The sequence below is a fragment of the Polistes fuscatus genome, unplaced genomic scaffold (assembly GCF_010416935.1).
Source record: "Polistes fuscatus isolate 324 unplaced genomic scaffold, CU_Pfus_HIC Scaffold2, whole genome shotgun sequence".
NCBI classification, from domain to species: domain Eukaryota; kingdom Metazoa; phylum Arthropoda; class Insecta; order Hymenoptera; family Vespidae; genus Polistes; species Polistes fuscatus.
In genome coordinates this window covers 11140783-11163795 of record NW_025113096.1, presented here as the reverse complement: position 1 = coordinate 11163795, position 23013 = coordinate 11140783, and positions in this window count along the sequence as shown.

The window sequence follows — 23013 nt, the reverse complement described above, 5'->3', positions numbered from 1 at the left end:
TATCGTAATCCTTCAATGTGAATAAATGTCGAATGTTATACAGAAGATTATAATAACCTACTCCAAGGAAAGAAAATTTGTGTAAAATAGTCGTGAAGCATCGGTCGTTGCTGGATCTATCCGGTAAGCAAAGTTTACGTATAGGATAAATTCTCTCTCTCTCTCTCTCTCTTCCTATCGTTTCATCGGACAATGTAGCAGCAGCGTGAGACATCGAAAGGGAGAAAGAGGAAGAGAGGAAAAGAGAGGGTTGGAAGTACCTCATCAGGCTGATAACCCACGAGAAGCGCGTGTCGCCCACTCACGGTGATTGCTGCCACCAGGCTTGTACCTCTCCTTCCCTTCTCAAGCACCTTTCTCGATATCCCTACCACTCGCCCTTATCTCCCTACTTTGCTTCAACGTGGTTCACCCGTCGGAACCTCCCTGTACGTGTTTGCATCACCATCCGCTCCGGAGAATCTCAACTTGTTCACCCACACACTTCTCCTTCTCTCTTTCTCTTTCTATCTCTTTGATTCGAATCTTCCTCTTCGCTCTTTGAAAGATTTTAGACCAAAGTCGTCCACGTTTGTTCTCTCTATCTCCATATCTTTCTCTCGGTTATCCGATTCGTTCCAAGCTGTTCTCGAGTGGAACAAACTTTGAGAGAAAATAAAGCGATAGTACGCGAGATGTTTCATATAGTTTGGTACACGAATTTTTGTTATGAAAATCAATGCAGTATCAAAGAAATTTCGTTCGAGGAACAATGAAAGATTTGCTTTTACCATGTGTCTCATTGTCTCTTTGATTTACATTAGATGAAATTTATGTTCAAGTTTTCGTTTTTAGATAATCGTTTATCTTTTTTAGTTCAATGGAGTTTATAATTTAAACGATGTTTAGGCCTACACACTCTCGGAAGACGCGAGGATTATCTATAGATCTGATTTATAGATGTTATCGGAGTATTAAGCGGTAGGTTATAAAGTGGCCATTGTCAAGGATCAAGCGCGGTAATAATATTTTTATACCACTTGTACGATAAATCATTACGGTTAGTTGTGAAATAGGTCACCGTAAAATAATTTTTTTTGACAAGGCAGATATATTTTTGTTGTTGTAACCATCGATATTAAAATCGAATTTGACGATATTGTTAATCATTTTCCTCCTATATTTATTTTTCTTCTTTATTTTCTAATTTTTCAAGGTCTAATTTTAAAAGATTTCTTTTATAACGTACTGTTAGCAGATCCGTTGATACGTTTCTATTGAAAATACGTTATACGTATTTATTGAAAATACTTTTTTTACTTTTGTTCAAGTTGATTCGTGTCGATGGTACGCAAGAGAGAACAGGTGATGGTTTGTGTGTCACGCGCGATACATTAAACGTGTGCGGAGCGTTACTCACAGAAAATTGCTTGCTCCATCGGTTTGATTGGTCATTGTACGAAACGAAAATTGCCTTAGGTCGCTTTACTCACGATTAGCTCGCGACATGCGTGATCCTACCAATTCGATTTCTCTTTCTCATTCTCTCTTTTTCTGTATCATTATTTCGTAAAACGTTAATCCAGATGACGCGCGCGTTTATTTCCAAGTATCTTCCATCTCTTTTCGAACGATGATACGTCAATTAGCATTTACGGAATCGAGACGAAAAGTTGAAGACGTTTTTAAGGGTTTTTACGCTTTTGATTCGCGAAATCGTAGCAAGGAGAGAAGAGAAGAGAAGAGAGGAGAGGGGGAGTAAAAGCAGAGGAGAGTCGTTAGGCTGGGATTGGTTGGCTCTTTGGTTTAGCTTGGTTCAGCGTCCATAAAAAGGTCTGTCTTGGTGCACGAGTCGGTATCTGCACTTCGAAGCTGAAAACGTGCGGGAGTTTAAACGCAATCCAATTTCTCAGGCCATTGAGTGCGCCGACTGCCATCTGTCTAACGGCTAGCCCCACTAGCTCGCTTTTTTACAGGCGGACCGTGAAATGCGCAAACAGAAGGACCTCCTTCTCCGGCTTGCTTTCTCCTTTACATTTTAATCAAATCATTTCTCTGTTATGCGTGTCAGGCGTACTCCGCCTTAAAGGATCTCGCGGGACCGAAGGGTTTAATCTCTTTCTTTTTCTCTTCCTTCTTTCTTTCATTTCTTTTTTTTTTCCGCTCGATAAGAAGGGAGAAGAGGGGCTCTCCTATTTTCTTCGCTTTCTTTTTTCCTCGGACGCGAAGAAAGAAATTTATTTTTAATTAGACGCAATCTACGATTGCTAGATCGCGATCGCGATTAACAGCGATCCCGTCGATGATCTGTTGACTCGCGCGAGCTTCTTTTATGGGCGATTACGAATGCGGAAAAGGATAATTAATAAATAATTTAAGTGTCAAGATGTGATCGTATAAATCCGCCTACGATACAATTGAAAGGTTTCGCTCAACGGTAATAAAGTTTCGCTCGTTATTCTTGGTTGTTACTTCAAGGCACACTAAAAATGTGAGGAAAAAAACAAGTATACGCCTATGTATTATGTAACAAGATGGAAATTGAGGTACTTTTTGGTGCTCTTACAAAGACAAAACCATTTTCGAATAAAAAGCGAGAAGACGGTGAGGTTATATCTTATGTCTTGCGCACAGAGGGATGCACTCGAGTGCATTCGTTGGGAGCCGTCGTCTTGTTGCGATCGCGCAGGAAAGCAACTCCGTAGATCCGTAATTATGTTGCACGATGATGATGGTACCTCCGTGACGTTCTCCGTTCGAGGATGTGGTAAATTGCGATACAATTGCAAGCCCATTGTGATTCGCAATCGGAAACATCGAGAAAAACACGCGTTCTTTCCGTACTTTGCTTTTCTTTGTAACGAGGAACGATATATCTACGTTACACATATTCACATATACTTTTATATACGTGAATTATGCGGAACATGCAAGACATCTCTAAGGATTGACAAGAGACGATTTGCTAACTTAACTTTCATAACTTTCTCAAATAATCGTACCAACGGGGAGGATCATAGATTCGATTTTCAACGAGCGGTCGATGGAAATCGAGGTATACCAGAATGATAGTTAAAGTAACTCCCGGTCTCAGCTCCTGAAATTGATCTTCGCGATGGTGTTTGTAGACGCGCGGAAGAACGGTAGCTCGTTTTCATCAATTTTCAGAACGCTGACACACGCTGATAGACTCTTTCCTTTTTCTCTCTTCCTCCATAGTCCGCTTCCTTTCTTTTAGCTCTCGATTCTCAAGAAGTCACCCTTCCACTCGTCGTCGTTTTCGTCCTTGTCTTCTTGGCATTTGACTATCTCTCGCTTGATATCGCTGGAAAAGAGAGAGAGAGAGAGAGAAAGAAGGACGAGGAGTGGCGAGGAGAGGAGAGGAGAGGAGAGGAGAAGAGAAGAGAGGAAAGGAGAGGGTTTAGTAGGAACGAAGCTCGGCGATAGGGGGTGGATCGTCTAGGGTTGAACACGCTACTGGTTATACTGGTGGTGGTGGTGGTGGTTTCCAGTGGATTCTGGAGCAACGGCGAAAGGGTGGCGAAGGGGTGGGAGTAGCATAAGGGGGTCGATAAAGTAGCGATCGTGCACGGGACTCAATTACACGCTCCGGCGCTCCCTCTCTCATCCCCATTTCCACCCTTCTGCCGAGCGCGCGCGTAGCCCTCTTCCTCCACCACTCTCTCTCTCTCTCTCTCTCTCTCCCTGCTCCCCGCCCTTCCCCTCTCTATATCTATCTCTCTATCTTTGCTATCGACACTACCAACCCTGAAACGATCCTCTTCGTACACAGCAACCTTCTCTTTCTCTCCGACTCTTCGGACCGTCGCTTTTCCAGACGTCGCTCGAGTCGAATTCTCTCGCACTCCCCGGTGGGATCACTAAAAGGACGAACACGCTCGATTCGAAGCAGAAAATCAGCCAGACATGACCTGATGGCAATGTTTCTGTTGCGAGATCCTCGTCCAACGTATCAAGTCTCTCACTCCTGTTTCCTTTCTCCTCTCACTTTCTCTCTTTCTCTTTATTCGTGCTCGTCGCAAATCAGTGGTATTCTGCGACCATTTAGGTTTGTTTGCCAATGTATGACAGTTTGACAAAATTGAGAAGGAGTACGTCAAAATCTCGGTTTGTATAAACGATATCGTTACTTTTTATCGAGGAAAAATACAAAACGCATATGGGATCGTTATTTTACACGAGGAATATAAGAATTCGAGAGCTTCGTTTTTTTCTTTTTCATCGTCTTTCCTTCGAAGATATATTTTGATTAGACCGAAATCGTACTGTGATTTTTCTATAAATCGTTTTCGTAAGGAAAGAAAATAAATATATTTTGTTATTAGTAATTTGTAATAAATTTACGACGAATCGACAAGAAAATATTATCCCATTTTGTACGTCTTCAGTTGCGTTTATTTCTTTTCAAAAATAAGAAAATACACAACCTATAAACTTTCATTACGATAAGTATCCCGGACTTTTCCAAGAATTTCTCTCCGTGTATGTAAATACATTGGTAAGAAAATCATGCGTTCAGGAAACAAACACATACAAAGTTTTTATGAACGCTTGGTGGCCATTGGAGTCAGTTATTCGAGTGTTTGCGTTAACGTCTGTTGGAAGCGAGCTAATGTAAGAGAGATTTTTTGGTGCTTATCTCGGTACCGAGTATACAAATTTTCCAAGAAAATATATATATTTTCTTCAAGTCGGTTTATTAATTTGCCGATAATCTAATTATTCTTTTCAAAGAATCGAAAGAAGACAGTAACTTCGTTTGAAATTTTGTAAAAGTTCTCTCTTTTCGTTATTAATACGTATTTATGAGTCTATCTCCGTTAAAAAATATTAAACGAGGCATAATAGAATGAGATAGGTAACGTTCGTCATGTAAATAAATATTCAATCGTGAATTTCCGGGAACTGATTTTACCGAGAAAGGGACAAAAACAATGGAGCATTAAGGCAAGGAGAGAGAGCCCTACGGAACATTCGTGTGTACATTTACGAAAACATGGCTGCTTTATATTATATCTTATGGTGCTTATATTTTTTTCTCTCTTCATTTATTTAATATTATAAAAAGATTATCGTTACGTACAAAAATATACAAATTGATTTACTTTCGAGATTATTCCTCATCGAATTTTTATTTTGTTCCAGTTATAATATTTATTTTATTATTTGAAAAATTGGTAACATTTTTATTAACAATTTTAACGATTTGTTTCTCGTAGCTACGATAAGAAGAATGTCTGAAAATAATCTCAACCTATGTCGATATCTATTTACTTCATTTTAAACCTATTACGGATCAACCTTTATCAATTTCAACCTGCAACGCGGATGAGTGTTTTGGAGCCATCGTAGAATTTCTTAAAGTAAGAATAAATTTAAGCCTTTTTTTCGGTGCTCATCGTACTGAGGATAAAAGGATTAAATCGGCACGAATTGCTGCTTTTAATTTGTTAAATGAATTCTTGGCTAGCACGCGAGCGACTAGTCTCGATAAATTTTTTTCTTTCTTTAATTATTGCGTACTTATTTATTTTTATATTATTATATTATTATGAATGTTTTTATTATTTAGAATTCGGAACTGGTTCTTTGCTGTTTCATCTTTTAATATCTATCGTTTAAATTTTCGGTTAATTAACTAGAAGATTTTCTACGGTCTGAAGATTTCTTTCTAAGCATATTATCGATATAAATAGTTCGCAATTATTATCTATATTATCGATTGCATCGCCATTAGTCCGAGGATAAAAGTATAGAGGATCTTCGGAAGGAGGAGGAGGAGGAGGAGGAGACGTAATCTATCCTTTGGGAAATGAAGAAAGGGTCCTCTTACGTAATCGATCTCGGTTGCACGCGTAGCGTAGATCTTTTCGTATATCGACTTTTATCGATAAAGAAAGAAAAAAAGGGAGCCGTTAAAACCGTTTCGTTTAGAGACGCATACGTCTTCTCTCGATTCGACTTTCCTCGAGGTGGTAAAGCAACGTCTAGCTTATATCTTTCGAGTTTGGAGGCTCCGACGACGTCGTCGCGAATCGATCTGGCAGACAAGTTGATGGCAAGGAAAGGTCTCGTCTTAGACGCCTTTACCTCCTTCCTCTCTTTTCCTTTCCCTTCCTTTCCCTTCCTCCTTTCCTCGTCAGCCCGTCACCCCGTCACCCCGTCAGCTTTCTCCGCCATTGCCAGCGAAACGGCTTCCTGCTGGTTTCTCTGCTCCTCTTCACTCCTCTCTTCCATTTCTCTCGGAGAAAAGCGGCACCTTCTGCGCTTGCTCGCTATTTCTCCAAGGGGTTGAGTCGATCGTCGCGAGAAAAGCTTTTGCTCAAGCAGATAGCGTTGTAGTTATCTAATTGTAAGCGAGTCTTGAATCGACTCGACTCGACTCGACGAGAATCGTCGCATTTTTCATAATTAACTCGTCGCTCCTTATTCTTCCTCGTTCTTTCTCTTTTTCTTCTTTCCTTTTTATTTCATTTGCAGAGTTTGACTGGATGATGAGGATATTTATAGCGTACTATCTCTTATCTTTTCGAATCGGAGATGACTCTACTTTAATTTATTAGCTTTTCAATTTTCAATCTATTTTATTCCTAAGATCATTTGAATGAACCGGTCGTGCATTATCGGCACGTGTAATTTTAATCATTTACCATTTTGGGATATAATATCGTTATAGTGTCAGAGAGACAGAGGGAGACGATCTAATATGTGGCGCGAAGGCTGGCTGATCAATTAGTAAGGATAGGTGTGAAAATTAATTAGTCTTCTTCGAGCATTCACGATGTCTGCGGGTATTAATTCGACTACGCTTCATCTTTAACTCGTATTCGAAGTTTGGGAAGCACCATTTGGATTATGAATAGCTGTCGGAAAGCTTATTAATTACTCTTACTCGGTCTACTGGCGCGAGGAGTGTATTTTGCTTGGATTTTCATGTTTATTTCGGTATGAAATTTTTCTTCTCTTCGCTATCTCGGTAGATGCAGATTTTCCTAAAAGCTTAACGAAAACTCGAGGAAAGACGGTCTCTCGTTCGTGACTCCACGTACTTAACTCGTACTCAGAAACGTGCCAGCTGGGAGAACTTGAGCGTTTCAATTACCCTAGATGCATTAGCGGAATTGTTATGACTCGTGCTTGTTACAATATCGGTAACGATCCGGTAGTTTATTGCAGTGACTTGTAAATGACCGTTAATACATGCTACGATCACGCGAGTATTACAAAAGAAAGAGCATCATCCTCTGCTCGCGAAGAAAAAACCTAAGATTTTGGGAGAGAGTACACGTAATATCTGTGTTCTTTTGCGTGTCGTCTCGCGAGAACACATCGATCATGTTGGACCGAGCTAAGGCGGCACGCTGTAAATCTCAACTCGTTTAATGCGAGAATAAATTGCGAATATATCTTCATACGATCGTCTGGCTTTAGCCGTTATTGGGCTTTTTCAATGAACCACGGTCCTTCGTAGGAAGACCCCCTGCTACCCTTAACGGTGAGCACAAAGAAAGGACATTTTTGGACACGCGAATTGGAGATCTCAAATTTCCACGGTGACTTCGAAAAACGAAGAAGAATCGGCATCGCTCGCGCGACTGAGACACCCGGATGGACGGGAGGAAGGAGAAAGAAGATTGCGGGACTCGTGGTGTTGGTGGTCGTGCAACGACCGTAGAATCACCGGGGGTTGCTTGGATGATTCAGTAGTGAAATATATTAGAAGGTCGGCGTAATGCCTTTCTTTCTTCTCTTTTAAAAATCGAGTGTATGAAGCGAGGCAGACAATAATATTTCACATGCCGCGAGGCTAATTGAATGCTACCACGGTAGTTCTGGGCCCTTAGCGGGTTCCACGAGACGAGAAGGAGAATGTTGGACTCCCACCATCGAGCTGAGTCCACGCGGTGGGGCCTTGCCACCTCCACTTTCTTCTGCTCGATTCGGCTCAGTTTGGCTGGCCTCGGATCTTCTCTTCTTTTCTCTTCTCTTTTCTTCTCTTCTCTTCTCTCCTCTTCTCTCCTCTCCTCCTCTCTGGCAAAGATCGTAGAGGGACGACGCGGACGGGCCCGCCGTAGAGTAGACAATAATTAACCAGCGGTTAGTTTACGTCACCCCCCGCGGCTCCACGTGTATTCCCCGAGGCCGAGGCTCGCGGCCTCGAAATCCATAAATATGGTTGTCCGTAGGTGTAGCGCGAGTGAGGGGTCACACCTTCTTATAATTATTAACACGACAAATGACTCGCCTAAGGGTCATATACAAAAGCTGAATTGGCTACGCTGATTTGGCTCGGCTCGTTTCTCGATTCACGTTTATGGATCCTGTCGCTCCTTACTCTTCGTCTCTTTCTTTCTCTCTCTTTCTTTCCCGAGCATTCTCTTCATAAACTGATTTTTTCGTAGCCTTCCCGGACCTTTTTTCAACTTTTATTAACGACGTGTGCGTGTATTTGTGTGCGTGTTTCTCCCCAAACATTTCAAAGACTTTTGATAGGAGCATCTTCTTATCTTTAATATCGTTTTCTTGTGTCACAAAGTTTTCTTTCCGTCGCAAGTCACTTCCGACACACCCGTTTGTTGATACATCGATATCTTGTCAGTCTCGTTAGCGTTATCGCTGTTGGTATAATCGGCTGCTGTGTTTCGAGCTTGACAAATCGACGTCTTTTCTTTTTCCCTTCCATCTTAGTTTTTTTTTTCCTGACCTGAACGTTTCTTTTCAATATCTTTCTTTCCCCTATCTCTCTCTCTCTCTTTCTTTGCCGCTCCCTTCGCGATCCTACATCTTTCCAAAGAGATAGATTCTCATTGATTGATTTGTGGGCAGCGGAGAGTGGGCGTGGCACGGCTTTTTGAGCGATAAATACCAATGCGAGATTTTCATCTCTCTCTCTTATTTCTCACTCTTCCTTTTTATTTTCATTCTATCTCAAGAGAGCTAGTAGACACCTGCTGCCCCAAAACCTTTTCACACTGGCCCTGACCCATCGATGATCTCTCCAAGTAACTTCTTGTTCTTTTCTAGAGGATCCGTCGAAGGTGTCACGGCACTTTGTCGAAGTTAGATCCTAATCGGACGAGGGGATAAAGAACGATCAGGAGAGTCCAATATTCGAAAGGAAGTCTTCTTGGAATTAAAATAACAAAAAAGAACATTACAATTTTGTATTCATCTTCTCTATCGCACTTTTCAAATTCAACGAGGTTTACATTTTCCAATTAGTCGGACGCTTGTCTATAACTTGAATATTTTTAAAATAGATTATACTCGTGTTCCATGAGAGCAAGCTATCGTTCTTCGAATGAATAAAACGAGAAGCGGTAATATAAGACCGGGTTGTACGATCTTCGATGAAACGAAGATGCTATAAGGCCCCACAAAACTGGGTGATGGAGGGGCGATGAGGGCTGCGTCGGAGTAAGAAGGCCTTCTCTTACTTTCTCTCTCTCTCTCTGTCTCTTTTTCTCTCGTTTATCGCGAGCGAATGGGCCGATTATAATTGTAAATGCTACCATAAACCAAGCCTAACGCCGGTCCGCGAGTTGGAATGAATTGGCACACGCTGGGGGTAAAGGCTTCGTTTGGAATATCGTCAATTGCGACGTCAATATAAAAAGTTTTTCGAAACGACAATTTGATAGCAAGTTTGAAAAGGATGTTCGAACAGCCTAGTTAGATTTGTTAATTTGACCGGTCATTAAATAATACGATATTCGTACCGTACGATTGATTGTTATTCTATAAATTTTCAATCGTATCTAGTTATTTCATTCGATCTCATAATTAGACGAAGAAGACAAATGTAACAAAGACGTGGGATATTTTGGATAGTTTTATCTCGGTTCATTCATATAGTGGAATGGTTCGGGTAATGAAAGTCTCATTCTCGAGTAGTCCGTTGAACGTCCGAGGGATGAAACGATCTTAGCGCACGGAGTAGGTATATTCCGGCTTTTATTCAGTGTCTCGCGAGAAGGCGCGTACATGGACGGTCTCGACGGAGTCGCTCGCGTGGATCTATTCCGGATAGCTCTGCGGGGGGTACGTCACTGTCCCCGATGCCTTGGCCGCGTCTCTTGGCTAGCTATATCCCTTTCTTTTCTCTTTTCATCTCAGGAGCCTTCCTTGGCTTGCCTGCTGGTCACCGCATTCCGATCTGCCCTTCTTCGCGTCTCATCACCCTCCACCCTCTCTCCAAAGTCGTCTTCTCGCGCACACCTAAAGAAGCACACGTAGAGGCGCACACGCGGACAATCTGTGGCAAAGGGGACACGCGGAGAGCCCCAGCCAGCCACGCAACGCGCATAGGCGATCCGGGGGGAGCTGGGGGGAGCTGGGGGAGCTGGGGGGGGCGAGACGGAAAAGTTGAAGCGTCCTGACACTCTCGTATAACCGGGGGTATCATCGTAGTTGGCTGCAGCCTTTAAGCTTTTATCCCTCTCCAACCGGGAAGAAACATCGGGCTCGGTCCTCTTCTCGGCTCGACCAGCACTTAGAATAAGAGGGAGACCCCACTGAGCGATGCACCGCGGTGGGTATTCCGGGTACAACCTGCCACTCGTCGGCCACCCCGTGTATGTGCGTACGGCGTATATGTCACGGCCGTGTATTAGCCCTGTCTCGCCGTGTATTAGCCCTCTTCTTCTCTCCTCCTTCCCCTCGCTTATTCGAATTTCCTCCAACTTATTTTTTTTCTTCCTTATTTGTTTTCTTTCAATCATTCTTTCTTCTTTCTGTCTTTTCAATTTCTTTCTTTCTTCTTTCTGCCTATCGATGAAAATTAATTTCATTCCATTCTTTTTCTCGTGTTTACCTTTTTGCGTGCCATTAGAATCATTTTGCGAGTCGTAGCAACGTGTAATCTTTTACGCGTTTTTATATACGGGACGAATGCACATAACTGCGAGGAATAGTGGCAGACCGACCGCGAGGTAGATCGGTAGACGAAAAGAATATACGATTCACGAATCCGATAACGAGCAGAGGGCAAAAAAATGAGAGGATATATCCTTGAAGAGATCCTGACGTATTCTAATAGGGCAAGCTTTCGCACCGGTACACGCTCGTCTCGCATGTACAAGTCTTTGGAACGCAGACCTTCTCTTTCTTCTTCTCCTTCTCCTCCTCCTCCTCCTCTTCCTTCTTTTCCTCCTCAACCGCCTCGATTCGCAACACGAACGATATCGAAAAGGTTCACCGAGTCGATTAAAACTGAACAAATGATTTCAATCGTCGAATTTACGACTACTTAAAATTTTCAAATGTTCCGTCGTCTACATTACGAAAAAGAGATTTCGTTAAGATTTTTAGCGTAGCCAATTCTACTGGGAAAAAAAAATCGTCGGACCTCGTATAGAGTTCGTTTGTATTCTTTCATTTGTCTTATGGGCCTTTAGAAAGGAGGTGATTTGTAAATTTTTCATTCGGAAAGGACTGACTAGGACGAAAAAAGATTTGATTCCAATACAACGTAACGAAATAGGAATGAGGTAACGCGATACAATGATTATTACATCTCCGATATCCAAGCTGATTCCACCTTCAGCCGGAAACAGGATGAAGTTGCGACGTATCCAGTAACGCGGCTCTCTTATTCGATCTTTTTTCAATCTTTCCGCGTTACACCTAGGATTTTTGTGATAGGACAGCGACGTTCTTGCATCGTTGGATAGAAAAAAGTCGAAAATCGAAGAGACGGAAATATTTATCGTGCAACGTCATTGCGCGTAGGCGTTCCGATCTCTCGGTATCGGATAGTCGTACATTATTTGTGAACAACCCTGTATAAGCCTACCTTTTATCCATTTATACAGAGCTAACAAGATGTTTCACGGATCACTATAGTGCCAAGGGATCAGATACGCTTTGGAGGTCCCAGCCAGATTTCAACTCTCCAAACTGACGAGCGATCCTGAAACTCCGCATATATTACTACGCGTTTCACCGTTCTACGAGCCCTGCATCGTCGGCGGCGACGGTAACGGAGAGGCAAGAAGGTACAAAACGTACCGTTCTCTTTTTTAATCTGAACGCAACCCCGTGCTTCTTGCTCGACCATTAAAACTTCCGATTTTATTTAATCTCTTTGGCTTTCCTTTCAACGTTCTATCGTTTCACCTCGGTGAAAGGGAGACTGAAGTTATTTGTTTTTTCAATAACTTTTAAGATCAAAGACTCTTTTATATATCTGTTATTATATTCTCAATCGATATTCATTAAAACTCGTGACAGCAAATGGATCAGTTGGAAATGCTTTACGAAGGAATCAAATACGGTTGGTTGAAAAAAACTTGGTCGAGTTAATAACCGATAAAACGAGTTAACGAGTCGACGATGAACCTTTCCAAAACGGACTCGGCATTATGGTTGCGTCTCTCGAAAGATAACTCTCTCTCTCTCTCTCTATCTCTCTCTCCTTATTCTTTCTCTCTTGATTCTTTGCTCTTTTTCGCTCTCTTTTCTTCTCGGTCGAACGAAAGGAAGCGTCTCGTCATCGTTTGTCAGCAATCCAAGTCGTTTCTCGTTCTGAAGTAGCTACGCGCTAATGTTGTTTTCAGCGCTACCGTATAATCGCGGCCGCTATTGTCGAGCTGCTCGGAGAAAAATGTTTTTCGGGCTCGCAACCTCGAGGAGATATTCTCGAGAATATGTTTGAAGAGGTCTGCGATGGGACGAGGAGACGCTTTCTTTCTCCTTCTCTTGTTCTTTCTCACTCTTTCTTTCTCTCTCTCTCTCTTTCTCTCTCTCTCGGAAAGATAGAGCCTTGGAAGCACTCGTCGTGATCGTTGGAGCCACGAAACACTCGAAAGACGTATATAACGAAAACACTAATTCTACCTCGTCGCTCTGTTCTCATCGACTGCTGCCTTGCCGTCGCCGCCGCCGTCCTCCTCATCGTCTCAGACACCGAAGACGAACGTCAGACGTTTTACCATCTTTTTTATCTTTTTCATTTCCACTCCACGCGATGTAGAATTATGTAGAAATTTGAGAGCCAAACTGACCGATATGAATTTTTATTCTTCTCAAGATAAAAGCATATATTTTTAACTCGATTCGATATTCTAAGTGGCGTAAATATCATCAGAGTTACGCTTATAATTTTTATTCGATTTCAAATTTATCCGCTCGAATGGGAATTGTAATTTCTTTCTATTTGATCGAACGGATGGCATTGAAATAATGTCGCAATCTCTAAACGCGATTAATTTGATGTTCCATCGTTTTCAGTCTCTCTGTAGCTTTTCCCTTTTCTCTCTCTCTCTCTCTTTCTCTCTTTCTCTCTTTCTCTCTCTCTTTCTCTCTTGGGACGCGAGCAATCTTCCATTGCGTGGCGATTTGTACGTGATGGTTCACCTGGTATGCAGCCAATAATTCTGGCTATCGGGCTAAGTATTAGGCGGCAGGCAATATAATGACGTATCTAAGACAAAATAAAGGGTATAAAGAGAAAGAGAAAGAGGGAGGCCGCGGGAACGCGCGTTATTACACGCTATTGGGAACTAATTTGAATCAATTTACTTTAGGTGGCCCCACAGGCCGCCCACCCGCTTCACCGAGCGTTTACCATTGCATCGAGGATGCATCTGGACGGTATATATTGCTAGGAAAGAAAGTTTTCATTCTTCGATTATTCAACGCGACCGAGTCCTACGTATTGTACAAATATTTTTTTTTTTCTCTCGAGACTATTTCTTTTTTTTTTCTTTTTTTTTTTTTTTTCTTTCTTTCCTTTCCCATCGCGTATTGTAAAATAAGCATTTCTCACGGTCGACGTTTCGATCTCTAATCCGTGAATTAGAAACGAGTAGCGATTTTATTGAATTCGTTACGGCTTTGTCTCCCTTCGTTCTTCTTTTCGCCCTTCTCTCGGCGAGTCGTAAATCCCACCGCGGCAAGATTTACTGGCGTATAGAATCAAACTTTTTTATCGCTTATCTCGTTCACTCGAGTATTTACCACACCCACCCGTCAAATATCTTTTTTAAACTGTCCTACGTATAGTTGTATACAAATAAGACACAACGAAAAGATATCTCTGACGAAATATCGATGGAACAACTCACAAAAGTTCCGAGAATTTACGCTTGCCGGAAAAAAATAATAGAAAGTATCTAAAATACTTTGGTGGCACGAGTCGAGGGGACGCGTTAGCAACCCCTTTCGAGTTAACTTGTAATTCGTCGCGGAGATTGGTATAGATGGAGAGAGAGAGAGAGAGAGAGAGAAACGGAGAAATTAGCCATCTCTTTCTCGATCGTAAATCAAGGATTAAAATGGGCGCGAGTAATTCGCATCAGTTTTGACCGTAAACAGTTTAATCTCGTTTTCTCGCGACAGAATCGACCACGTCAAAACAAGAGATTGTTCATGGGGGTCTGGCCTAGGGCAACCCTCGGTAACCGCAAAGGGGAGAATCAAAAATGATAGAGAAATACGATAGAAAAATGATTATCCCTTGATGAAATCCTTGCTAATAGCTTTAGTTAGTTGCACGCGACTTCCGTCTTAACTAATTTCTTTCGCGGATAGAATAGAAGACAGAAATGTCGTTCGATTGTTTTAAAGTCGATTCTATAAAATCGTATTGCGAGGGACGAAAGATGGAAGAAGCAATAGGGAGGAAGCACGATGTCGCAATTTCCAAGGTACGGAAGATAGGAAAAAATGAGGAAACTTTGGAACGTGGTACCACGTTCGCGAATACATTAGAATGTCGGTTCCTCCCTCGTTTTCTGTCCCGGCCTAGAATAGCATTCACCGTAAGGAGAATGGTAGGAGTCGCGGTAAGGCAAGCGCGTAGAAACCGAATAATAAATAGAAGAGGAAGCACGTGATACAAGTTGGAAGGCAGGAAAGCCTCCCTTTCGAGACTGCCTCTTCCAGAACGAGGAACAAGGGGTGGTGATCCGCCCACGACTACTTGCCGAGAATGAGAGAGAGAGAGAGAGAGAGAAATAGAGAGTGTACGTGAGTGCGGGGCATTCGGCGACATATGCGTACGTGTACCGAGGCAATATGGAGCGGTAGAGAGAGAGAGAGAGGGAAAGAGGGAGGGAGGGATAGTCCGGCCACAGCTTGCAGGGATACCAGCCTTCGAAGCACACCCCACGAATGTTAACGCGCGGCATTAGCTCGGTATTGGTTAGAAACGCGGGGGTGAGCAATAATTCTGATAACGCAGCATGTTGTCATGTTGCACGGCATACGAAATGGCCACGACTGTTGTCTTTATGCGAAAGACGCCTTCGAACGTACCGATTGCTCCTCTCTCTTTCTCTCTCTCTTTCTCTATCTCTCTGTCTCTTTGCTTTTTTTCTTCTTTACTTATTTCTTCCTTTGCTTCCGATAGCTCGTAGTAAAATCGAGCAAAAGAAAAGGACGCACATGTTAGACGTTCCTACGAAATTTGTCTTTTCTACTCTTCTTTGGGCATATTTGCGAATGAAATAAAGTACTTCTTTATACTCCTGTAATATGTCGTGTTTTATCGTATTAGCGTAATGCACGAGTATACCTACGCGTAGACAAAATCGCTATATTGTTGTTTACATGCTCGGTAGTCAGTTGGTATTTTGGCGGTCGTAATACGGTTATTAATGAAGTTACGCTTTTCAATATTTTGTGCAAATATTTTTGGTCGATCACATCCCTCGATCGATAGTTCGGATAAAAATTATTCGAGTTGTAGATTTTGTTCTATGTCGTATTCTGGGGTAAAAAACGCAAGAGTATATCGAGGCTCTTACTGGATGGTAGGACCCTTAAAAGGGCCCGAGGAAAGGCATTGGTGCGGTTATTCGAGCGCGTTGGTGACCATAAAAATTTGTGAGGATACTTTTCTGGAAAGCAGTACGTCAAGGAAGGACGTAGGATCCGGTAGGATGCTCCCAGGGTCATAAACGTTACGGTGAATGGCGACTAATAAATTAGCTATATCGCGAGCAAGCCTCGACCTCCCGTTTACCCTTGCTCTTCTTTTTAATCGATCCCCGGAGTCGAGCGTAACATTTTTTCCTTTACTTTCTTATGATAATGAGAACGAGCCCCCCTAATAAAAGCTCTTCTTTCTCTTTCCTTATTTTTTTTTCTTCTTTTTTCTCATTTTATCTCGGCTCGTTATTTTCCTTTTCCTATTTTTTCGGGCTATTTTCATCGATAACCAAAAAGCTCGGTTTTGGTATAAACTAAAAAGGAAGGCGACGTTAATTATTCGGTTATTCTAATATAATTTTCTTCCCTCTTATAGATGTGCTCATAATTATTAAAGTGGTCTAAGTTAAAATTTAAAAAATTTGAATTTATTAGCTACTTCACATCGCATTATTTTAAGCTAAATTAATTCAATGTAATTTTAACGATATCGTCAAAAATAAACCGTTAGATAGTGTTTGTTACTTCGACATTAGATGAAATTCATTTAGTGTTCAAATGTAATCCTTTAAATATCTCGAAACAAGAGATATATATGACTTTTAGACCAGTTTCATAATTATGGGCACGTATATTTTGTTGGTTAGGAGGAAAACAGAAAGAAGGTTTTCGCTGACGCCAATGATTTCTCTTCTTCGGCAGGAAGAACCAAAGGATTGAGCATATTGTACGTTTTCAATGGTCGATCATTAAATCCGAAAAAGGATCGAGGTAGTGCCCGCCCACCTACGGGGCCTGATACGCAGCCTCATGGAGAGCACCGCTACCAATTACTATACCCGCGGACCATTAACCTTACGTACATAGGTGGGTAGGTAGGCAAGTACATATCTACGTACGGTGTGTGTATACCGTACCGGGCCAGTGGTATAATCCTCTTTTCTTCCACCCTCGGAAAATACAAAATCTTGGAAAATATTCAAAATAATGCAACAACGATTTACGAAGATTCTCCAAAAACTAAAACTCGTTGCGCTCATGGAAGTTATAGTTTTATTTTCTAAACGACGATATCGTACTTTTGGATAGGGAAAATGTTGGAAAAGCGGATAAAGTTTCTACGCCATTGGTTAGGTGGGCACGTAGGCGGCTAGTGTACGACGTGCAGATTCAGCGTGTCCGTACGTTTGGCACCTGTATGAGTGCGCCGTCGATAGACAATGTGTTTCACCCTCTCTTTATGCGCGTTCGCGTATAGGTGCGTGTTTTTCGTGCGCCTGTTCCATGTGACGTTTAAGCGTGTACGTGCGAGAGCGGCGATAGTGAAAGGCGAGGAAGGTAGCTCGTAGCCAGGAAATCTATCTCCTTCTATCTCCTTTTACCTTCCTTGTGCCCTTCGCCCCCTTCGCCACCGTCCTCTTCGCCTTCTTCTTCTTCTTCTTCTTCTTCCATCGCTGGCGACTTTTGCTCACCGCCCTGTAATCATCGCGAGTCAGTGGCGGCGGTCGCTAATTATGTTTCATAACACTTCTTACCCCCGCCTAATATATCCACTCCCTTAAGGGCAGTTCTCTTCATTTATTTACATCATATTCATCCTGGGGGATAAAACGTTCTCTTGCCCTTTCCGCTTCTTCTTCTTCTTCTTCTTCTGCTATTGCTGTTGCTGTTGCTGCTGCTGCTGTTGCTTCTCTCGTTCCACCCAAACTCGTTCGTTCGAGATTCGAAGTCGATTTTCGAGAGCAATTTCGACTCGAGCAAAAAGCGCGAAACGATCGCGGGACGGCGAGTCCAAAAGAAGTTGCTTTCTTAGGTAAAAATGTTCGTTTTATCGTACGCGTACGCGTCGGTGCGCGCCTATCTACACGTACATAGCAGGTATCGACTAAAAAAGAGATTTATGCGGATCGCCGGAGGATATGAGATCGGCTTCGATTTGCCTTTTAATCCGGTGAACGCGACGTATCGCTGCTATTCGTCTTCCGTAAGCTGGTGTTAGTGATGATTCTGAACGTGCCTGCGCGCGCGCGCGCACGCTCGAGAACACGTGTGTGTGTCTAGTGCGCATGTAAATGACCCCAGCGTATATACGTTTGCCGTTGTTCGTTACGAACACGATTGCTAGGGGGGGAATGGAGAAAAAGGAAGAACGGAGGAAGCGCGAGTCGTTCGTTAGTGCAGCAACGTTATTGACTTTTCACCCGACCTGCATTTTTGTTTTAGCGACAAATACGCGCGACATCGATGAACATTCTCGACTCACGATATTACCTTGTAACTTTCTTCGAGAGACTAGAGACCCCGCTGAAAAGTTTCAACGACCTTATTCGACGTGTTTCATCCTTTAGTTTTAACTTTTCCTTTAATTAAGAGCCAAACGGGTAGATATTTAAAGGGCTTTTAAATGGGGACGTTAATGCGCAAGTTTTCGGAGAAAAGTTTTCCACGAGCTTGACACTTTGAGGGGAAAGAGAAAGAGAGAGAGAGAGAGAGAGAGAGAGATGGATGGGATTTAAGTAACTTGGACTTAATAGGCGTTTTCGTGCCTCTCGATTGATTTTGGGATTACCGAGAAGATTTCGGGTGCCAACTGCGATCGTTTTCTTTCTTTCGGCTCCTTTTTCGCTATTTCTCTCTCCCTCTCTTCCTTTCTCCTTCTCATTGGATTCTTCCACGAAGAAAACTCAGAAACAGACGCGTAGTAGTCGGCAAATTGGTGGCACTTCTGTGGTCGAGCGATTAAGCGATATCCGCAAAGGAAATTGGCAAGCCGAAGGAAATCTGCTTTTAATTAAGTCCTCCCTTCGAGCTTCCATCGTCGTCGGACCTTGCACACTCGAGAAGAGTCAAAGAGAGAGAGAGAGAGACGAATAAACGAGACGATTTGCTCCTACGTCGGAAAGGATTATGTGAATTTTCTTTCTTACGTTATTTAAGAGCTAATTCATTAGAGATAGGATATCGCGAGGATTATGGATCTACGTAAAAGAAAACGACTTTTTCGAAAGCAGCAAATCTTTCTGCGGTAATATTTTAGAATATTTTTAAAGGTAGAAAATAATTGTGCATCGTCGACTCCTTTGCGGACAGCTTTTCCGCGTTGCGTCTCCTACACTTGTGCTTGGACAATTAAGTGGTTTCAAGGGAGTCGCCGTGAATAGCAACAACCGGGAGCCATACAGAGAGAGAAAGAGCCAGCTTTTTAATTCAACCAGCGGCCTGTATAATTTTCAGTGTTTTTTACGGCAACCGACCTCGTGATATTTATTCTGCTCGGAGCTTGAAAAAGAAAAGTTAGAATATGGTTGGAATAGGAACAAAAATGTTGGCTTTAAGTCAGCTTCGGATGAAAGAAAATAAATAAAAGAAACTAAATAAAAAGAAAATAGAGCTGGCGGATACTCGATCGATTTCGAGTTGAAGGAAAGGGCAGACTGATTTTCACGGTTTGTTTAAAAAAGTCAAGAGAGGTGGTAGTATCTCTCTCTCTCTTTCCCTCTTAAAGCCCGAGCATCATTCTTTTCCGATTGGCAAGCCGACGGCCGTCAAAGTCCAATTTGTTATAAGCGTTGCACGAGCTGTTGTGCTAGTTGTTAGAAGAATCGTTGCGAAAGCTGTCACGCGAGATTGTTTAGCTCGCTGTCCTTCTCCACTGAGTGACAGAGGGCCAATAGCTCAAATTGGAGTTGGAGGTAGAGTCCACGGTAGAGATTTTCATTCGTTCTTTAACGATAGGTATTATGAAATATCGAATCGCAAAATGGCTGTAAAGTGCGTTGTTAGTCATGCGACGAAGCAAAAAAAAAAACGCAAATACCGAAATATGTCCGCGATCGAGAACATCGAGTTAACTTCTAGGTAAGGCTATTATTGTTTTACGAAAAGAAAATTTTCGTTTGATCTTTTCGTAAGAAGGAATAAAAGAAAAATAATAAAGAAAGTTTACGATATGAATAAAGGTGATTCTCCTGAAATGATCGAAAGTCATGTCTCTTTTCCAAGCTGGTATCGAGCGATCGACATCGCCGTTAATCAGATTGAAGCGGCCGAAACGTACGAGGAAAAAGTAGGGAGGGTGGGTAGGAGATGGGTAGGGGTTGGGCAGGGAAAGAGCATCGAAAGACGAGAATAAGTGCCGCGTAACCGCGCAGCGATTTGTCCGGATCAGCGTCAGACTAAGCAGATTACGGGCTCTCCCCAAATGAAGCATCAACCCCGAGGACTACTACCTTGTGGCGATCGAGGAGTAGCCACGGATCTCGAAACTCCATTGGGAGGTCCATCGACATTTCTTCCTTTCTACCTTTTTTTCTTTTTTTTACGTGACTATCTCTTTTTGTATAGGTGAGCCAAGGAAACGCCCTCTCCGATTCACCGATTCGAAAGATACTTTGGGAGCTTCTTTTCGAGGGATTAATAGCTTACCATGTAAATATATGTAGTACTACGCTCTCTTTCGTCGCATTTTTTTTTTGTCTCTTCTTACAAAGTGAGAATTATTTTCTCTCTTTCGATATTGATTTATAGAGAAAAATCTTCATCCCTTCTACGACCCTCCCCTGAGGGGCTTATAAATTTTTAATCAATTTATAAGTATGGGAGTTTGCGTTCCCAGGATACTCGGAGCTGTTCCTTTAACGCACAATTTATATCCTGCGTGACTCTTTTTCTTGTTATCAAAAGAAAAAGACAGAGATGACTTTTTTCGAAAAATAGTTAACGAAACATGTTGTTGAGGCGTTAAGAGTGGTGATCTTTCTCTCTTTTTCTCTCGTGTACAACGTCGTATATATTGGTGGTCCGGCGATAGGAGAAAGGTAGAGAAGGATAAAATATATTAAATATCAAAGTCGTATCTCAGAGTATAGAGAGGAGGCGCCGTCGTAAAGTATTCGACGCTTTTCGATACGGCGAAAGCTTAACACAGGTACAAGTCACGTCGTTTTACTCGGCATCGAACGCTTATAACTCTTCTGGCGGAAAAAGAGGGTCGGTAGTGCGAATGTACGCGTACCTACACGCTGTTATATTTATACGCGTATATGAATATATTATTTTATCGATCGAAACTTGTAGACACGTGTAGCTATAGCTAGGTAGGTGTATCGATACGCTTGCTATCGATAAAAGTGGTAGAGCGTCGACGCATTCGCGATAGGTACCTATGTCGTAGGTACATAATATGTACATATAAACCCCGTCTAGATAAACGCTTCATTATTCCGCGCGTTCTATCGCTACAGATGTAAGGGACGATTTATATTCATGACCTATATCTAGAACAGAAAGGAACAAGAGAGAAGAAGACGTGCCACGGATAAACGTGTCGTTTCATATTTTTTCTAGCTAGTAATACAGACGCGAACTCATAGATGATTTTTTCTGAGAGAACATTCGTTAGTTTGCATCGAGGAGTAAGGGAAAAAAGAAACGAAGAAGAGAGACAAGGTAGCCGAATAAACGCGCATAAACGCTTCAGTTATCTCTTGATGTAGCACGTGCCCCTTTCTAATGCTTCTCTAAAATGCCTGCTCTGCTTTCGGTTGCGTTTGATAGAATCAAAGAGACCGACCCGCCGAGACCGCTTCCGCTCGTTTCGGCTCTTCCTCTCGTTACTTTTTCTTTGTTTAGCGAAATAAAGTTGGTCTGGTTCCTAGATAGTTACTACTGCGGATCCTCTGCTACGTTCGTGTTTACCGTAAACCACTTCAAAAGAAGCGCCCTTATTCAGTAACTTTGTAATATTTGATTATATCATTTTTTTATCTGCCGGCGTGCACGAAAATGAAGGAAAATCATGCTAAATCGTTACGTTTCGTTAGACGAGCGAGAAAGTAAACTGACGTGAGCGCAATTAAGAATCCAAGATCGGATCTAATAGTAGCGCGTTGTTAATTAGAGTTTCTCGCATAGACGATGTAAACGGCTTGTCAATTAGAAGCATTAACGAGCTAGATAAGCGGCGATTATACGCAACAAGCATTTTTTTCTTGATAATTCTAGCCAGGCGAGGAGTGCAACAACAGCAAGCGAGAAGATTCACACTAGAAGTAACGATCGAACCAAGAAAGTATAGGGTACATATCTTACTTTTATTTCCTCTGCGAGTCGCGCGTCTCATTATTTTCGCGATTGTTGTAGAATCGAGTAAATTCTAAATTATCGCGATAGGTTTAAACAGTCATGGGAGAATTTTCGCGACAAGTCGAGGAAAATAAGGAAGAAAAAAGATACCGATAGGAGAAATTGTGTTTGCGGATTATGTTGTGCGCGTAAACGATCGCGTTTACCTCTTGGTAAGGGTAATAACATAACGCTCTCATCGAATTGATTTGCGCAAGCTCGTCTAATTTTCAATAATAGCTCGCGTCGCTTTGAAATACCTCCGAAGTATGTAATTACGATAATTCGCTGATGATATCATTCACGATCGTCGACAACACACATCTACGTAGCAGCGTATTTATCGCGCGAGGTAATTTCCAGCTATACGATCATTATAATATCCGGGGCAATCAGCTTCTTTCTCGGGCTCGGTTCGATCGTTCGCGCACGTAAGTACTTTGACGTCGACTTCCTATTCGATTTCTCCCTCCAATTCCCCTCTCTGACTCCTTTCTCGATTGCTATACAATCCTTTTTTTTTTTTTTTTTTTCTTAAAAGCATCCGTCTTCTTTTACTTCCTTCCACGTGTATCGCGCGATGCAAAGAAAAAACGGAAATAACCCTAAATCCCGATTACCTATTGCCCTTATTATCGACTGGCAAGAAACGCGTATTAATTAGACACGACGATCGAACTTAAAAGAGGAAATTTCGATTCGGTGGGGAAAAAGTGTTCGCTGGGAAACACGGAGCCAGATTTACTGCAAGGAAGAGACGAAATTTCAATAATAGGGATTCTTGTGGGCGATTGCTCGATAAAACAATATCCAACGAAAACAGAAGGGAAAAATGGCAACGACGGGAACTCGAGCCAGAATCGATCCGTCTTTTTCAATGACATCGTTGGACAACCTTGTTTCCCGTCAAACTTTCGAAGACATTTCGAAAGACGAAATGTACTTTACTAGGTATATGGAAATTAGGAGTATATGTTTGCACGTTGGGTCGCTCAGTAGAAAGTCGAATGGAAAAGA